Raw genomic sequence first — 9,802 nt, forward strand, 5'->3', positions numbered from 1 at the left:
AAATTTGAATATTGACAATAGTTTGAAGAAAAAAGTGCCCACCGGGAGTTAAAATTCGTACATTGACGATAGCTTGACCAAAAAATTCCTCCCGAGAGTTAAATTTCGTATATAGGCGATAGTTTGAAGAAAAAAATTCCAACCTAGTATTAAAATTCGTGTATTGACGATTGTTTGACATAAAGATTTCAACCAATAGTTAAAATTTGAATATTGACTGTAGTTTGAAGAAAAAAGTTCCCACCGAGAGTTAAAACTCGTACATTGACGGTAGCTTGAACAAAAAATTCCTCCCGAGAGTTAAATTTCGTATATTGGCGATAGTTTGATGATAAAAATTCCAACCTAGTATTAAAATTCGTGTATTGACGATTGTTGACAAAAAGATTCCAAACAATATTCAAAATTTGAGTATTGATAGTAGTTTGAAGAAAAAGTGCCCATCGAGAGTTAAAATTCGTACATTGACGATAGTTTGACCAAAAAATTCCTACCGAGAGATAAATTTCGTATATAGGAGATAGTTTGAAGAAAAAAATTCCAACCTAGTATTAAAATTCGATTATTGACGATTGTTTGACATAAAGATTTCAACCAATATTTAAAATTTGAATATTGACAATAGTTTGAAGAAAGAAATTCCAACCTAGTATTAAAATTCGTGTATTGACGATTGTTTGACAAAAAGATTCGAACCAATAGTTAAAATTTTAATATTGACAGTAGTTTGAAGAAAAAAGTGCCCACCGGGAGTTAAAATTCGTACATTGACGGTAGCTTGACCAAAAAATTCCTCCCGAGAGTTAAATTTCGTATATAGGCGATAGTTTGAAGAAAAAAATTCCAACCTAGTATTAAAATTCGTTTATTGACGATTGTTTGACATAAAGATTTCAACCAATAGTTAAAATTTGAATATTGACAGTAGTTTGAAGAAAAAAGTGCCCACCGAGATTAAAATTCGTACATTGACGATAGTTTGACCAAAAAATTCCTACCGAGACTTAAATTTCGTATATAGGAGATAGTTTGAAGAAAAAAATTCCAACCTAGTATTAAAATTCGTGTATTGACGATTGTTTGACATAAAGATTTGAACCAATATTTAAAATTTGAATATTGACAGTAGTTTGAAGAAAAAAATTCCAACCTAGTATTAAGATTCGTGTATTGACGATTGTTTGACAAAAAGATTCCAACCAATAGTTAAAATTTGAATATTGACAATAGTTTGAAGAAAAAAGTGCCCACCGGGAGTTAAAATTCGTACATTGAGGGTAGCTTGACCAAAAAATTCCTCCGGAGAGTTAAATTTCGTATATAGGCGATAGTTTGATGATAAAAATTCCAACCTAGTATTAAAATTCGTGTATTGACGATTGTTGACAAAAAGATTCCAAACAATATTCAAAATTTGAGTATTGATAGTAGTTTGAAGAAAAAGTGCCCATCGAGAGTTAAAATTCGTACATTGACGATAGTTTGACCAAAAAATTCCTACCGAGAGATAAATTTCGTATATAGGAGATAGTTTGAAGAAAAAAAATCCAACCTAGTATTAAAATTCGATTATTGACGATTGTTTGACATAAAGATTTCAACCAATATTTAAAATTTGAATATTGACAATAGTTTGAAGAAAGAAATTCCAACCTAGTATTAAAATTCGTGTATTGACGATTGTTTGACAAAAAGATTCGAACCAATAGTTAAAATTTTAATATTGACAGTAGTTTGAAGAAAAAAGTGCCCACCGAGAGTTAAAATTCGTACATTGACGGTAGCTTGACCAAAAAATTCCTCCCGAGAGTTAAATTTCGTATATAGGCGATAGTTTCAAGAAAAAAATTCCAACCTAGTATTAAAATTCGTTTATTGACGATTGTTTGCCATAAAGATTTGAACCAATATTTAAAATTTGAATATTGACAGTAGTTTGAAGAAAAAAATTCCAACCTAGTATTAAAATTCGTGTATTGACGATTGTTTGACAAAAAGATTCCAACCAATAGTTAAAATTTGAATATTGACAATAGTTTGAAGAAAAAAGTGCCCACCGGGAGTTAAAATTCGTACATTGACGATAGCTTGACCAAAAAATTCCTCCCGAGAGTTAAATTTCGTATATAGGCGATAGTTTGAAGAAAAAAATTCCAACCTAGTATTAAAATTCGTGTATTGACGATTGTTTGACATAAAGATTTCAACCAATAGTTAAAATTTGAATATTGACTGTAGTTTGAAGAAAAAAGTTCCCACCGAGAGTTAAAATTCGTACATTGACGGTAGCTTGACCAAAAAATTCCTCCCGAGAGTTAAATTTCGTATATAGGCGATAGTTTGAAGAAAAAAATTCCAACCTAGTATTAAAATTCGTTTATTGACGATTGTTTGACATAAAGATTTCAACCAATAGTTAAAATTTGAATATTGACAGTAGTTTGAAGAAAAAAGTGCCCACCGAGATTAAAATTCGTACATTGACGATAGTTTGACCAAAAAATTCCTACCGAGACTTAAATTTCGTATATAGGAGATAGTTTGAAGAAAAAAATTCCAACCTAGTATTAAAATTCGTGTATTGACGATTGTTTGACAAAAAGATTCGAACCAATAGTTAAAATTTTAATATTGACAGTAGTTTGAAGAAAAAAGTGCCCACCGAGAGTTAAAATTCGTAGATTGACGGTAGCTTGACCAAAAAATTCCTCCCGAGAGTTAAATTTCGTATATAGGCGATAGTTTGATGATAAAAATTCCAACCTAGTATTAAAATTCGTGTATTGACGATTGTTGACAAAAAGATTCCAAACAATATTCAAAATTTGAGTATTGATAGTAGTTTGAAGAAAAAGTGCCCATCGAGAGTTAAAATTCGTACATTGACGATAGTTTGACCAAAAAATTCCTACCGAGAGATAAATTTCGTATATAGGAGATAGTTTGAAGAAAAAAATTCCAACCTAGTATTAAAATTCGATTATTGACGATTGTTTGACATAAAGATTTCAACCAATATTTAAAATTTGAATATTGACAATAGTTTGAAGAAAGAAATTCCAACCTAGTATTAAAATTCGTGTATTGACGATTGTTTGACAAAAAGATTCGAACCAATAGTTAAAATTAGAATATTGACAGTAGTTTGAAGAAAAAAGTGCCCACCGAGAGTTAAAATTCGTACATTGACGGTAGCTTGACCAAAAAATTCCTCCCGAGAATTAAATTTCGTATATAGGCGATAGTTTGAAGAAAAAAATTCCAACCTAGTATTAAAATTCGTTTATTGACGATTGTTTGACATAAAGATTTGAACCAATATTTAAAATTTGAATATTGACAGTAGTTTGAAGAAAAAAATTCCAACCTAGTATTAAGATTCGTGTATTGACGATTGTTTGACAAAAAGATTCCAACCAATAGTTAAAATTTGAATATTGACAATAGTTTGAAGAAAAAAGTGCCCACCGGGAGTTAAAATTCGTACATTGAGGGTAGCTTGACCAAAAAATTCCTCCGGAGAGTTAAATTTCGTATATAGGCGATAGTTTGATGATAAAAATTCCAACCTAGTATTAAAATTCGTGTATTGACGATTGTTGACAAAAAGATTCCAAACAATATTCAAAATTTGAGTATTGATAGTAGTTTGAAGAAAAAGTGCCCATCGAGAGTTAAAATTCGTACATTGACGATAGTTTGACCAAAAAATTCCTACCGAGAGATAAATTTCGTATATAGGAGATAGTTTGAAGAAAAAAATTCCAACCTAGTATTAAAATTCGATTATTGACGATTGTTTGACATAAAGATTTCAACCAATATTTAAAATTTGAATATTGACAATAGTTTGAAGAAAGAAATTCCAACCTAGTATTAAGATTCGTGTATTGACGATTGTTTGACAAAAAGATTCGAACCAATAGTTAAAATTTTAATATTGACAGTAGTTTGAAGAAAAAAGTGCCCACCGGGAGTTAAAATTCGTACATTGACGGTAACTTGACCAAAAAATTCCTCCCGAGAGTTAAATTTCGTATATAGGAGATAGTTTGAAGAAAAAAATTCCAACCTAGTATTAAAATTCGTGTATTGACGATTGTTTGACAAAAAGATTCGAACCAATAGTTAAAATTTTAATATTGACAGTAGTTTGAAGAAAAAAGTGCCCACCGAGAGTTAAAATTCGTACATTGACGGTAGCTTGACCAAAAAATTCCTCCCGAGAGTTAAATTTCGTATATAGGCGATAGTTTGATGATAAAAATTCCAACCTAGTATTAAAATTCGTGTATTGACGATTGTTGACAAAAAGATTCCAAACAATATTCAAAATTTGAGTATTGATAGTAGTTTGAAGAAAAAGTGCCCATCGAGAGTTAAAATTCGTACATTGACGATAGTTTGACCAAAAAATTCCTACCGAGAGATAAATTTCGTATATAGGAGATAGTTTGAAGAAAAAAATTCCAACCTAGTATTAAAATTCGATTATTGACGATTGTTTGACATAAAGATTTCAACCAATATTTAAAATTTGAATATTGACAATAGTTTGAAGAAAGAAATTCCAACCTAGTATTAAAATTCGTGTATTGACGATTGTTTGACAAAAAGATTCGAACCAATAGTTAAAATTAGAATATTGACAGTAGTTTGAAGAAAAAAGTGCCCACCGAGAGTTAAAATTCGTACATTGACGGTAGCTTGACCAAAAAATTCCTCCCGAGAGTTAAATTTCGTATATAGGCGATAGTTTGAAGAAAAAAATTCCAACCTAGTATTAAAATTCGTTTATTGACGATTGTTTGACATAAAGATTTGAACCAATATTTAAAATTTGAATATTGACAGTAGTTTGAAGAAAAAAATTCCAACCTAGTATTAAGATTCGTGTATTGACGATTGTTTGACAAAAAGATTCCAACCAATAGTTAAAATTTGAATATTGACAATAGTTTGAAGAAAAAAGTGCCCACCGGGAGTTAAAATTCGTACATTGAGGGTAGCTTGACCAAAAAATTCCTCCGGAGAGTTAAATTTCGTATATAGGCGATAGTTTGATGATAAAAATTCCAACCTAGTATTAAAATTCGTGTATTGACGATTGTTGACAAAAAGATTCCAAACAATATTCAAAATTTGAGTATTGATAGTAGTTTGAAGAAAAAGTGCCCATCGAGAGTTAAAATTCGTACATTGACGATAGTTTGACCAAAAAATTCCTACCGAGAGATAAATTTCGTATATAGGAGATAGTTTGAAGAAAAAAATTCCAACCTAGTATTAAAATTCGATTATTGACGATTGTTTGACATAAAGATTTCAACCAATATTTAAAATTTGAATATTGACAATAGTTTGAAGAAAGAAATTCCAACCTAGTATTAAAATTCGTGTATTGACGATTGTTTGACAAAAAGATTCGAACCAATAGTTAAAATTTTAATATTGACAGTAGTTTGAAGAAAAAAGTGCCCACCGGGAGTTAAAATTCGTACATTGACGGTAACTTGACCAAAAAATTCCTCCCGAGAGTTAAATTTCGTATATAGGAGATAGTTTGAAGAAAAAAATTCCAACCTAGTATTAAAATTCGTGTATTGACGATTGTTTGACAAAAAGATTCGAACCAATAGTTAAAATTTGAATATTGACAGTAGTTTGAAGAAAAAAGTGCCCACCGAGAGTTAAAATTCGTACATTGACGGTAGCTTGACCAAAAAATTCCTCCCGAGAGTTAAATTTCGTATATAGGCGATAGTTTGAAGAAAAAAATTCCAACCTAGTATTAAAATTCGTGTATTGACGATTGTTTGACATAAAGATTTCAACCAATAGTTAAAATTTGAATATTGACTGTAGTTTGAAGAAAAAAGTTCCCACCGAGAGTTAAAATTCGTACATTGACGGTAGCTTGACCAAAAAATTCCTCCCGAGAGTTAAATTTCGTATATAGGCGATAGTTTGAAGAAAAAAATTCCAACCTAGTATTAAAATTCGTTTATTGACGATTGTTTGACATAAAGATTTCAACCAATAGTTAAAATTTGAATATTGACAGTAGTTTGAAGAAAAAAGTGCCCACCGAGATTAAAATTCGTACATTGACGATAGTTTGACCAAAAAATTCCTACCGAGACTTAAATTTCGTATATAGGAGATAGTTTGAAGAAAAAAATTCCAACCTGGTATTAAAATTCGTTTATTGACGATTGTTTGACAAAAAGATTCCAACCAATAGTTAAAATTTGAATATTGACAATAGTTTGAAGAAAAAAGTGCCCACCGGGAGTTAAAATTCGTACATTGACGGTAGCTTGACCAAAAAATTCCTCCCGAGAGTTAAATTTCGTATATAGGAGATAGTTTGAAGAAAAAAATTCCAACCTAGTATTAAAATTCGATTATTGACGATTGTTTGACATAAAGATTTCAACCAATATTTAAAATTTGAATATTGACAATAGTTTGAAGAAAGAAATTCCAACCTAGTATTAAAATTCGTGTATTGACGATTGTTTGACAAAAAGATTCGAACCAATAGTTAAAATTTTAATATTGACAGTAGTTTGAAGAAAAAAGTGCCCACCGAGAGTTAAAATTCGTACATTGACGGTAGCTTGACCAAAAAATTCCTCCCGAGAGTTAAATTTCGTATATAGGCGATAGTTTCAAGAAAAAAATTCCAACCTAGTATTAAAATTCGTTTATTGACGATTGTTTGCCATAAAGATTTGAACCAATATTTAAAATTTGAATATTGACAGTAGTTTGAAGAAAAAAATTCCAACCTAGTATTAAAATTCGTGTATTGACGATTGTTTGACAAAAAGATTCCAACCAATAGTTAAAATTTGAATATTGACAATAGTTTGAAGAAAAAAGTGCCCACCGGGAGTTAAAATTCGTACATTGACGATAGCTTGACCAAAAAATTCCTCCCGAGAGTTAAATTTCGTATATAGGCGATAGTTTGAAGAAAAAAATTCCAACCTAGTATTAAAATTCGTGTATTGACGATTGTTTGACATAAAGATTTCAACCAATAGTTAAAATTTGAATATTGACTGTAGTTTGAAGAAAAAAGTTCCCACCGAGAGTTAAAACTCGTACATTGACGGTAGCTTGAACAAAAAATTCCTCCCGAGAGTTAAATTTCGTATATTGGCGATAGTTTGATGATAAAAATTCCAACCTAGTATTAAAATTCGTGTATTGACGATTGTTGACAAAAAGATTCCAAACAATATTCAAAATTTGAGTATTGATAGTAGTTTGAAGAAAAAGTGCCCATCGAGAGTTAAAATTCGTACATTGACGATAGTTTGACCAAAAAATTCCTACCGAGAGATAAATTTCGTATATAGGAGATAGTTTGAAGAAAAAAATTCCAACCTAGTATTAAAATTCGATTATTGACGATTGTTTGACATAAAGATTTCAACCAATATTTAAAATTTGAATATTGACAATAGTTTGAAGAAAGAAATTCCAACCTAGTATTAAAATTCGTGTATTGACGATTGTTTGACAAAAAGATTCGAACCAATAGTTAAAATTTTAATATTGACAGTAGTTTGAAGAAAAAAGTGCCCACCGGGAGTTAAAATTCGTACATTGACGGTAGCTTGACCAAAAAATTCCTCCCGAGAGTTAAATTTCGTATATAGGCGATAGTTTGAAGAAAAAAATTCCAACCTAGTATTAAAATTCGTTTATTGACGATTGTTTGACATAAAGATTTCAACCAATAGTTAAAATTTGAATATTGACAGTAGTTTGAAGAAAAAAGTGCCCACCGAGATTAAAATTCGTACATTGACGATAGTTTGACCAAAAAATTCCTACCGAGACTTAAATTTCGTATATAGGAGATAGTTTGAAGAAAAAAATTCCAACCTAGTATTAAAATTCGTGTATTGACGATTGTTTGACATAAAGATTTGAACCAATATTTAAAATTTGAATATTGACAGTAGTTTGAAGAAAAAAATTCCAACCTAGTATTAAGATTCGTGTATTGACGATTGTTTGACAAAAAGATTCCAACCAATAGTTAAAATTTGAATATTGACAATAGTTTGAAGAAAAAAGTGCCCACCGGGAGTTAAAATTCGTACATTGAGGGTAGCTTGACCAAAAAATTCCTCCGGAGAGTTAAATTTCGTATATAGGCGATAGTTTGATGATAAAAATTCCAACCTAGTATTAAAATTCGTGTATTGACGATTGTTGACAAAAAGATTCCAAACAATATTCAAAATTTGAGTATTGATAGTAGTTTGAAGAAAAAGTGCCCATCGAGAGTTAAAATTCGTACATTGACGATAGTTTGACCAAAAAATTCCTACCGAGAGATAAATTTCGTATATAGGAGATAGTTTGAAGAAAAAAAATCCAACCTAGTATTAAAATTCGATTATTGACGATTGTTTGACATAAAGATTTCAACCAATATTTAAAATTTGAATATTGACAATAGTTTGAAGAAAGAAATTCCAACCTAGTATTAAAATTCGTGTATTGACGATTGTTTGACAAAAAGATTCGAACCAATAGTTAAAATTTTAATATTGACAGTAGTTTGAAGAAAAAAGTGCCCACCGAGAGTTAAAATTCGTACATTGACGGTAGCTTGACCAAAAAATTCCTCCCGAGAGTTAAATTTCGTATATAGGCGATAGTTTCAAGAAAAAAATTCCAACCTAGTATTAAAATTCGTTTATTGACGATTGTTTGCCATAAAGATTTGAACCAATATTTAAAATTTGAATATTGACAGTAGTTTGAAGAAAAAAATTCCAACCTAGTATTAAAATTCGTGTATTGACGATTGTTTGACAAAAAGATTCCAACCAATAGTTAAAATTTGAATATTGACAATAGTTTGAAGAAAAAAGTGCCCACCGGGAGTTAAAATTCGTACATTGACGATAGCTTGACCAAAAAATTCCTCCCGAGAGTTAAATTTCGTATATAGGCGATAGTTTGAAGAAAAAAATTCCAACCTAGTATTAAAATTCGTGTATTGACGATTGTTTGACATAAAGATTTCAACCAATAGTTAAAATTTGAATATTGACTGTAGTTTGAAGAAAAAAGTTCCCACCGAGAGTTAAAATTCGTACATTGACGGTAGCTTGACCAAAAAATTCCTCCCGAGAGTTAAATTTCGTATATAGGCGATAGTTTGAAGAAAAAAATTCCAACCTAGTATTAAAATTCGTTTATTGACGATTGTTTGACATAAAGATTTCAACCAATAGTTAAAATTTGAATATTGACAGTAGTTTGAAGAAAAAAGTGCCCACCGAGATTAAAATTCGTACATTGACGATAGTTTGACCAAAAAATTCCTACCGAGACTTAAATTTCGTATATAGGAGATAGTTTGAAGAAAAAAATTCCAACCTAGTATTAAAATTCGTGTATTGACGATTGTTTGACAAAAAGATTCGAACCAATAGTTAAAATTTTAATATTGACAGTAGTTTGAAGAAAAAAGTGCCCACCGAGAGTTAAAATTCGTAGATTGACGGTAGCTTGACCAAAAAATTCCTCCCGAGAGTTAAATTTCGTATATAGGCGATAGTTTGATGATAAAAATTCCAACCTAGTATTAAAATTCGTGTATTGACGATTGTTGACAAAAAGATTCCAAACAATATTCAAAATTTGAGTATTGATAGTAGTTTGAAGAAAAAGTGCCCATCGAGAGTTAAAATTCGTACATTGACGATAGTTTGACCAAAAAATTCCTACCGAGAGATAAATTTCGTATATAGGAGATAGTTTGAAG

Source organism: Xylocopa sonorina, unplaced genomic scaffold (assembly GCF_050948175.1).
Source record: "Xylocopa sonorina isolate GNS202 unplaced genomic scaffold, iyXylSono1_principal scaffold0035, whole genome shotgun sequence".
Classification (NCBI taxonomy): Eukaryota; Metazoa; Arthropoda; class Insecta; order Hymenoptera; family Apidae; genus Xylocopa; species Xylocopa sonorina.